Source organism: Chiloscyllium plagiosum, chromosome 3 (assembly GCF_004010195.1).
Source record: "Chiloscyllium plagiosum isolate BGI_BamShark_2017 chromosome 3, ASM401019v2, whole genome shotgun sequence".
NCBI classification, from domain to species: Eukaryota; Metazoa; Chordata; class Chondrichthyes; order Orectolobiformes; family Hemiscylliidae; genus Chiloscyllium; species Chiloscyllium plagiosum.
Window position 1 is genome coordinate 68,579,495 of NC_057712.1, and position 9,193 is coordinate 68,588,687.

The 9,193-nt window shown below is 40.2% G+C and overlaps 1 non-coding gene across 1 annotated transcript; it reads left to right on the plus strand.

Annotated features, from left to right (window-relative positions):
- The first annotated feature begins 221 nt into the window (after window positions 1-221).
- Window positions 222-293, plus strand: trnae-cuc. Its single transcript has one exon. It is a non-coding gene; the product is annotated as a tRNA-Glu (tRNA).
- The last annotated feature ends 8,900 nt before the right edge of the window (window positions 294-9,193 follow it).

Sequence of the window (9,193 nt, forward strand, 5' to 3'; positions counted from 1 at the left end):
CTGTGTAACATGCAGACTTTAACTATGGAAAGGGAAATATCCTGTTCTTACTGAAGAACTATAAAACTGTTTCGCAATACAATTTAGTAATATTTGCAAGCGTCATCGGCTTTGGTCTGATCCCCACATCAGTCCAGCGCATGTGTCGCAGGCAGCGGCAGACAGCAACACCAACGCTGTCAGATTATATATAGAGTAGTTAGAAGCAACTTTCGCACAGTTCCCTGGTGGTCTAGTGGTTAGGATTCGGCGCTCTCACCGCCGCGGCCCGGGTTCGATTCCCGGTCAGGGAAGTTACATTTTTCGTCTCTGCAACGAACACGCTTTAAAAGTACCAAAGTATGTAAACATATGAGCAGCAACACTGATTATGTATAATTATTGCATTTTAAAAGAACAGTCAGATTTGTTAAGTGCTACACTATTTAAATGTATGAGCGACTTTGATTTTATTTTCTTAGAAACGTGGCAATTTATTTATATGCCGACGTTAATAGCAATTACTGACTCCCTAATAGCAATTACTGACTCCCTGCATTGTTCCATGATCTTCCCTGAATGTTTCATGCATTTGTAATTGTTATTGTTAATGCCTATCTGCTGATAACACAGCTAAAAATATCAATGACATTAAATGACACGCAATAATTTACGTGGGCAGTCTATATAAAAGCGCGTTCTACTGCCATCTGCTGCCTTCCACCAGTTTTGAGAAAGGGTCAGTGGAACTGAGTTAACTGATTTCTCTCCGCAGTTCTTGCCAGATCTGAACTTTTCCAGCAATTTCTGTTTTTGTTTCTGCTGCCATGCACAGAAGCTGATAACTAAAGCAAGAGTTTCTAATTTGAATTCGTTCTATTCCTATTTTATCCCCAGCCATATTTTATCAAATATGCAATTAGTTATTTTGCATTCATTTGCACTTGTACTACTTCTTTCCTACACACCACCTCATTTATTCTATTACATATAAAATTAGAACGTAACAAGTTTCATGGAGTCAAAGAATAGAATCATAAAGGGGATAAGTCAGCCTGTCATGTCGGTGGAGCAAACCTTGAACCAGCAATTCCCCAAATGCCACTGCTCCACCTTTTCCTGCAAACGTTTCTTTTTCAGATCATGATCAATTTTCCTTTTGGAAACTTCAACCAACTCTGACTCCACCACAGTCGGACATGGTATTTCAGATCCCAACCACTTGCTGTTTGAAAGGGTTTTTCCCCATGTCACTAATGTCATAATTGCAGATCATAAGCCCATATCATTGTAAACTCGTTGCTTGAGCTAAACAATGACTATAGCTATAAATGCAGTGCTGTCTGGAAAGAGGATTCCTGGAAAGATGTGTCAAATATGTGTCAAGGAAGCTTGAAATGGATTGACTTAAAATGGAAAGTGTGCTCCAAACTGAAATATAACCTGAGATTATACCCAGATATGTTGGTAGAAAAGATAGCAGTCTGGTTGAGAGATATGTTCTATGTCATTCCCTTTCAAGCATAGTATTTCTGCAAAGACTAGGATAAATTCAGAATCCAGCAAAGAAGACTAAAAAGGTAATAAAGAGATAGAAATTAAACTACAAGAGCAAACAAGTGAGAAATATAAAATAAAAATAAGAGCTTCTTTTAAGAAATAAAAAGGAAGAGAAGGCAAAGTGAACATAGGCCACTTAGAAAATAAATCTCAGGAAATAGCAATGATGCAAAAGGAAATAGCAAGAGAATTAAACTGATAGTTTGCATCAGTCTTTACAGTGGAAGATACTTTGAACATCCCATTAATGCTAAGGAATATGGGGGAGGAATTTAGTAGCATCCCCATCACTAGACAAGTAGTATTAGACAAACTAATGGGGCTAGAGACAAATAAACCCTGTGGGCTTGATGGTTTGCACCCTAGGATCCTAAAAGAGGCAGCTACAACGACAATGGATGGATTGGTTGTAATTTTCCAAAAATCCTTGAATTCTGGAGAAGTAAGAGAGAATTGGAAAACTGCCAATGTGACACCCCTATTCAAAAAGTGAGGTAGGCAAAAAGCAGCTAAACGGAGGCCAATTAGCCTAAAATCTATGATTGGATAAGTATTGCAATCAATTATTAAGGATGTGATAGCAGAACATTTGGAGAATTATAATCTAATTAAACAGAGTCAGCATGGTGTCATGAAAGGGAAATTGTGTCTGAAAAATTTATTAGAGTTTTTCAAGGAAAAGTCTTAACCAGAGTGGAACTGGTACATGTGTTGCATTTAGACATCTGGAAAGCATTTAACAAGGTACTGCACTTAAGATTAAGTCATAAGACTTGGAGTTGGATGTAGTTTATTAGCATGATTAGAGAATCGACTATTAGGCAGAAAACAGCAAGTGGATATAAAGCGTTAAGTTGGCAACCTGTGATCAGTGGGGTTTCACAACTATTTACAATATATATTGACTTGGAGGAAGGAAGCACATGTAGCCAAATACAAAAATAGCTGGGAAATGCAGGTTGTGGGAAGGATACCAATAGTTTTCAGAGAGATAATGTTAGGTTAAGTGAGTGGACAAAATGTTGGCAAATTGTATATAGTGTAGAAAAATGCAAGGTTGTTCATTTTGGAAGGGAGAACAAACACGTTGAGTATTATTTAAATGGGAAAAACTGCAGAAAAGTGCGATATAAAGGAAATTGGGAATACTTGTGCATGAAACACACAAGTGCAGCAGGAAATTAGATAGGGTAATAAATTGTTTGCACTTTCCTCAAGGGGATTGGATTGTGGGTAGGAAGTCATACTGCAACTGTACAAAGTGCTGGTGAAATTGAACCTGGAGTGCAATGAATGGTTTTGGTCCTCTTATTTCAGAAAATATATCATTTCATGAGAGGCAGTTCAGAGAAAATTCACTAGGATGATCCCTGGTATGAAGGGACTGTCTTAAGAAGAGAGGTTAACCCGGTTGGGAATTTACTCATTGGAATTTAGAAGAGTGAGTAGTGATCTCATTCAAACATGTAAGATTCTTAAGGGGCTTGAAAGGGTAAATTCTGAGAGATTGTTTTCCTTCAAGCAAGAGTCTAGGACCAGACAGCAGAGTCTCAGAATTAATGGGAACCATGAAAAGACTGAGATTTTCTAATTCATTCATTGGATGAGGGTGTTGCTGGTGAGATCAGCATTTATTGCCCATCTCTAGTTGCCCATAGGAAGGCAATCTGGAGGCCCAAATAGATCAGACCAGGTAAGGGCAGCAGTTGCCTTCCCTAAAGGATATCAGTGAACCAGATTAAACTCTTAATTCCAGACTTTTTATTCAATTCAAATTCCACCAACTGCTATGGCAGGATTTAAACCCCCGTCCAGCAATAATACCACCAAGCTGAAGAGAAGTTTCTTCTCTGGGAGGGAGAATCCAAAGAGTTTTTACAAATACATTAAGGACAAAAAGGTAATTAGGGAGAGAATAGGGCCCCTCAAAGATCAGCAAGGCAGCCTTTGTGTGGAGCTGCAGAAAATGGGAAGATACTAAATGAGTATTTTGCATCAGTATTCACTGTGGAAAAGGATATGGAAGATATAGACTGTAGGGAAATAAATGGTGACATCTTGAAAAATGTCCATATTACAGAGGAGGAAGTGTTGGATGTCTTCAAACGCGTAAAAGTGGAAAAATCCCTAGGACCTGATCAGGTGTACCCTAGAACACTGTGGGAAGCTAGAGAAGTGATTGCTGGGCCTCTTGCTGAGATATTTGTATCATCAATAGTCACAGTTGAGGTGCCGGAAGACTGGAGGTTGGCTAACGTGGTGCCACTGTTTAAGAAAGGTGGTAAGGACAAGCCAGGGAAGTATAGACCAGTGAGCCTGACATCGGTGGTGGGCAAGTTGTTGGAGAGAATCCTGAGGGCCAGGATGTACATGTATTTGGAAAGGCAAGGACTGATTAGGGATAGTTAGCATGGCTTTGTGCGTGGGAAGTCATGTCTCACAAACTTGATTGAGTTTTTTGAAGAAGTAACAAAGAGGATTGATGAGGGCAGAGCAGTAGATGTGATCTATATGGACTTCAGTAAGGCGGTCGACAAGGTTCCCCATGGGAGACTGGTTAGCAAGGTATAGATCTCACAGAATACAGGGAGAACTAGCCATTTGGATACAGAACTGGCTCAAAGTTAGAAGACAGAGGGTGGTGGTTGAGGGTTGTTTTTCAGACTGGAGGCCTGTGACCAGTGGAGTGTCACAAGGATCGGTGCTGGGTCATTTACAAAAATGATTTGGATGTGAGCATAAGAGGTACAGTTAGTACGTTTGCAGATGACACCAAAATTGGAGGTGTAATGGACAGTGAAGAGGGTTATCTCATTACAACAGGATCTTGATCAAATGTGCCAATGGGCTGAGAAGTGGCAGATGGAGTTTAATTCAGATAAATGCGAGGTGCTGCATTTTGGGAAAGCAAATCTTAGCAGGACATATACACTTAATGGTAAGGTCCTAGGGAGTGTTGCTGAACAAAGAGACCTTGGAGTGCAGGTTCATAGCTCCTTGAAAGTGGAGTTGCAGGTAGATAGGATGTTGAAGAAGGTGTTTGGTATGCTTTCTTTTAATGGTCAGAGTATTGAGTACAGGAGTTGTGAGGTCATGTTGCGGCTGTACAGGACATTGGTTAGGCCACTGTTGGAATATTGCATGCAACTCTGGTCTCCGTCCTATCGGAAAGATGTTGTGGAACTTGAAAGGATTCAGAAAACATTTACAAGAATGTTGTCAGGATTGGAGGATTTGAGCAATAGGGAGAGGCTGAACAGGCTGGGGCTGTTTTCCCTGGAGCGTTGGAGGCTGAGGGGTACCTTATAGAGGTTTACAAAATTATGAGGGGCATGGATAGGATAAATAGACAAAGTCTTTTCCCTGGGGTTGGGGAGTCAAGATCTGGGGGGCATAGGTTTAGGGTAAGAGGAGAAAGATATAAAAGAGACCAAAGGGGCAACTTTTTCAGGAAGATGGTGATACGTGTATGGAATGAGCTGCCAGAGGAAGTGGTGGAGGCTGGTACAATTGCAACATTTAAAAGGCATTTGGATGGATATATGAATAGGAAGGGTTTGGAGGGATACGGGCCGGGTGCTGGCAGGTGGGACTAGATTGGGTTGGGATATCTGGTCAGCATGGTCAGGTTGGACCGAAAGATCTGTTTCCATGCTGTACATCTCTATGACTCTATTACTCCCTGCCATAGTGGGGGGGGGAGGGGGGGGGGGGTACCGAGTCCTTGTGTATATTTAAGTCTGAGATAGGCATATTCTCTGAGATAGACAGAGAAGTGTAAGCTTTTAATATAAATGGGATTCTATATGTTAGTGTGAAATTTGTTTTGTAAACTTTGAATGAATGATAATTTATTGTCACTTATACTCTACAATGAACAACACAGTTAAGTACAGTGAAAAGCTGCCACAACTTGGTATGATTTGAATAATGTGAGAAAAAAAGATAGAGCTAACCGAGTGTCCACCTTCATTGTGCCACCTGCGCCCTGAGCCGGCAGACCGATGACACCAGCATCACCAGCCCTCCACCGCCTGTGCTGGATCCAAAAACGTCAGAGTCCCAACTCTTTAGGCACTATCTCTTCATTGCTGGACCCACCTCATTGACAGGCCGCCAATGCCAGGCCCTGTGTTGGACCCATACTCTCCCACAATCAAGAGCCCCTGGCTCTGCCAAAAATCAGGAGTTCCGGCTTCTATCCTACCATAACCAGGAGCTATTGTCACCGCTTTGCTGATAACCCCACTCGAGACATACCATACTGCTGCCACTTCAGCCGCTGCCTTGCCATCACCTGAAATCGCCACTCTGGCATACCACACTGCCACTGTTTCAGCAGCCACCTTGCCAATATCTGAAGTCCCTACTCCAGCCTACCACAACCTGGTTCCACTGCCAAGCCAGGCTGCCACCTCACCAAGAGTCCACTCTGGCCACCCTCCTCCACGTTGTCAACTTTTCCACCACCGCCAACAGGAAGATGAAGAAGAGACAAAAAAAGAAGCAAAAAGAGTTGGGAAAGAAGGGTGAAAGTGACCAACCTGGAGCAGTTGCACCCTGGAGTCTGAATGCTGCCTACTTTGCCGGTGCCGCCATCTTGACAGAACTTCAGCTGAAAACATTATATTTTTCTTAAAACCACCTTGATGAAATGGTTTGTACAATAAAAGAATGTAACAAATGTAAGTCTTTTGGGATAATGTAGTCAGGGAGATTTCACCAAAAATATATCTAAAATTTGATAAACTTATTATTTTACTATGATTATTCCTCGGTCTCATTTTAAGGCAGAATGGAGCAAGAGTCAATCAATTTCATTCCTGTTCAACTAGCAGACTAGGAATGTTCCTTTATAATCTTGAAAATAAATAGATCCAATCCTTAGCACTCCATTGTTGGCATGATTTGCATCAGGTATTGCTTGCAGTTCTTATAGTGTGCTTTCATTTGAGTTTAGTTATTCAAGTTTCTTATTCTTTGATCAGCTAAATTGTAAAGAAAACCAAACATTTATTGCTGCAGCAATCACAGGGTCAGTTCCTATTGCTCTGAAAATAGGCACCACACATGAATGCCAGTGAAAGAAACTAGACATGTAATCAGGAACAGAGTATCAAGCCAGAGGTCATGGCCTGTTCACCAGGAATACATGTAAGCTGTCAAAATTATGTCTTGAGCCAAGACAGTATCGATTTGATGAAATTTTATGGCCATTTTGGAACCACCCAGATATAATTTTGCATCACAGTACTTTCTTGTGGGCACCTTGATCTAAATCTAAGCTCAAATATAATATGGTAATGTAAATCTAATTTCCATGGTTGTTTCCTTTTAGAAGGGCTGCAAGAATTTTTACCTAAGCAATACCAAGCCAAGTTGGGTTTGTTTCAATTACTTGTAGAAGATATAATTTGATTCTGTTTCAGCTTTCAGTCTGAGTTTAGTTTGACTGTTTAAACTGAAAAATTCTAGTGTATAGGTAAGTAATTTTACATCAAAGCATTTCGGTTCAGAGCAGTTTGCTTTGATTCTGTGACGTGACTCAGGTTTTTGAACTACAGATTTGAGCACTACAAACATCATCATAGCATGGTTGCTGTATTTGCTTAGTTTTAAATATACACACTATCAGATTTGCTAATGAGATCTGAATAATTGAAAAAATAGCTTGCAGGGAGATCATTATATTGGTATTAAATATATTTATAAAATCTTAGATAAGAAAGTAATTCCTGTTTCTGGTTTTCCTCACTGTTATGTCTTGTTGTTTGGCTCATAGTAGCAGATCAGAATTGAAACAGTAGAAGATATATGAAATGAAAGCAACACATGATACTGGAAATCTATCAATGCAAAACTATTCGTCACTTAACACTTAACACAAACCATCAACACTGAATCACCAGTCACAGAACCTATATCATTATATATATAAATATTTAAGAATAAAAGACAAAGCTGAATGAGCGGCCATCTTCGTTCTGCCACCTCTGAGCTGGCAGACCAATGACACCAGCACCACTATCCCTCCACTGCCTGTGCTGGATCTACAAACATTTCTTCTCTATAAACATTTTTTTCCTCTGTGGTGACATTTTAATGTTCATGTAATGATTTCAAACATATTTAGAAAATCTTACCCTGAAATTCCTCTGGACAGCTTTCAGAGAACAGCCTCTTGAATGCTCTTTGTCTGAAGAACTCCTCCCTTAACCCTCCAACCATAAAATTGGGAAGAAGATTTGATTTGAAAATAAAAACCAAAAATACTGGGAGAAGTCAGCAGATCTGGCAGCATCTAATGTTTTGGGTCCACTATGACAGTTGTTTAGAACTGAAGTGAGATGGCAAAATAATGGATTTTGTACTGCTGAGTAAAACGGAAGGAAGTAATGACATGACAAAGATACTGTGGAAGAAAAGGCAAGGGGAGAGGCAATGGAGTTGAATCCTGACAGAAACATCATCTGCCCTATTTCCACTTCTATGGGAAATTTAACGAACTATGGAGATAAGTTTGCTATTATAGATGGCTAGGATCAATACTTATTGTATTTTGTGCCCCAGGAATTTGGTGAGAAAGGATGGTGACTCATAACACTGAGTCTTTGTTCTTCTGTTTTTCAGGTATTTCTAGTCTTTTTCCTGGTCACAGGTTTGGGGATGGTGAGGTATGGGGTTTGCTGTTCAGTGCTTGGAACTCCATTTAAATCCCATGTAAATAATATTGGAGTGATGTAACTACCTAATGTATATACAGACACATTGTAGGATTTTATGTGGGCCTCCTACTGCCACCTGTTGCCTGAAAGTTCCCTTTGGAGCAATTAGAATTAATCATTACAGATGGTCAGTATGAAGAAGCTAGAGGAGAAAACATGTAGGTTCTGTCTGCTGTGCCAACAAGAGTCTGTTGCCAACTTCAGAAACATTTCCTCTGCCCCATTGCCCCCAGTGATTTACTTCCATGTTGCACAGAAGTTGCTCTCCTGGCTCACTGTTGTTAGTTTTCTTCTCTAGTTTTTTTTGTCAAAAGTGTTCAGGTATAGTAATTACTAACCACAGGATTCCTATGTTTTTGTGAAACTATTATGTAGAATGTACAGCACAAAACTGGACTAATTCAGTCCAACTGGTCTAGGTCGTTTTTAAAAATACTTTGATGGGACATGGATGTTGCTGATAAGGGTCAGTATTTATTGCCCATCCTTAATTGTTTCTGAACTGAATAGCTGAATATTCAGATGGCAATTAAGAGTCATAGGATCATTGACATCTGCAGCATGAAAACAGGCCATTTGGCCCAACTTGCCTATGCTGCCCAGTTTTCACAATTTGAACTAATCCCATTTGCCTGCATTCGGTCCATATCTCTCCACACCTATCCCATCCATGTACCTGTCAACTTCATTGCTGTGGCCCTGGAGTTACATGTGAGCCAAACTAGGTGGGGACGACAGATTTCTCTCCCACCAAAAAAGGGGACTTTGGTGAAATGGATGGGTTTTAAACAACAATTATAATTTCATCATCATCATTACACCAAATGTTTTTTTCCAAGTAAATTAATTTTAAATTCTGCCAGCTGTCATGATAGGATTTGAATCCATGTACCCAGAATATTAGCTTGGGCCTGTGAATTTCTAGTTCA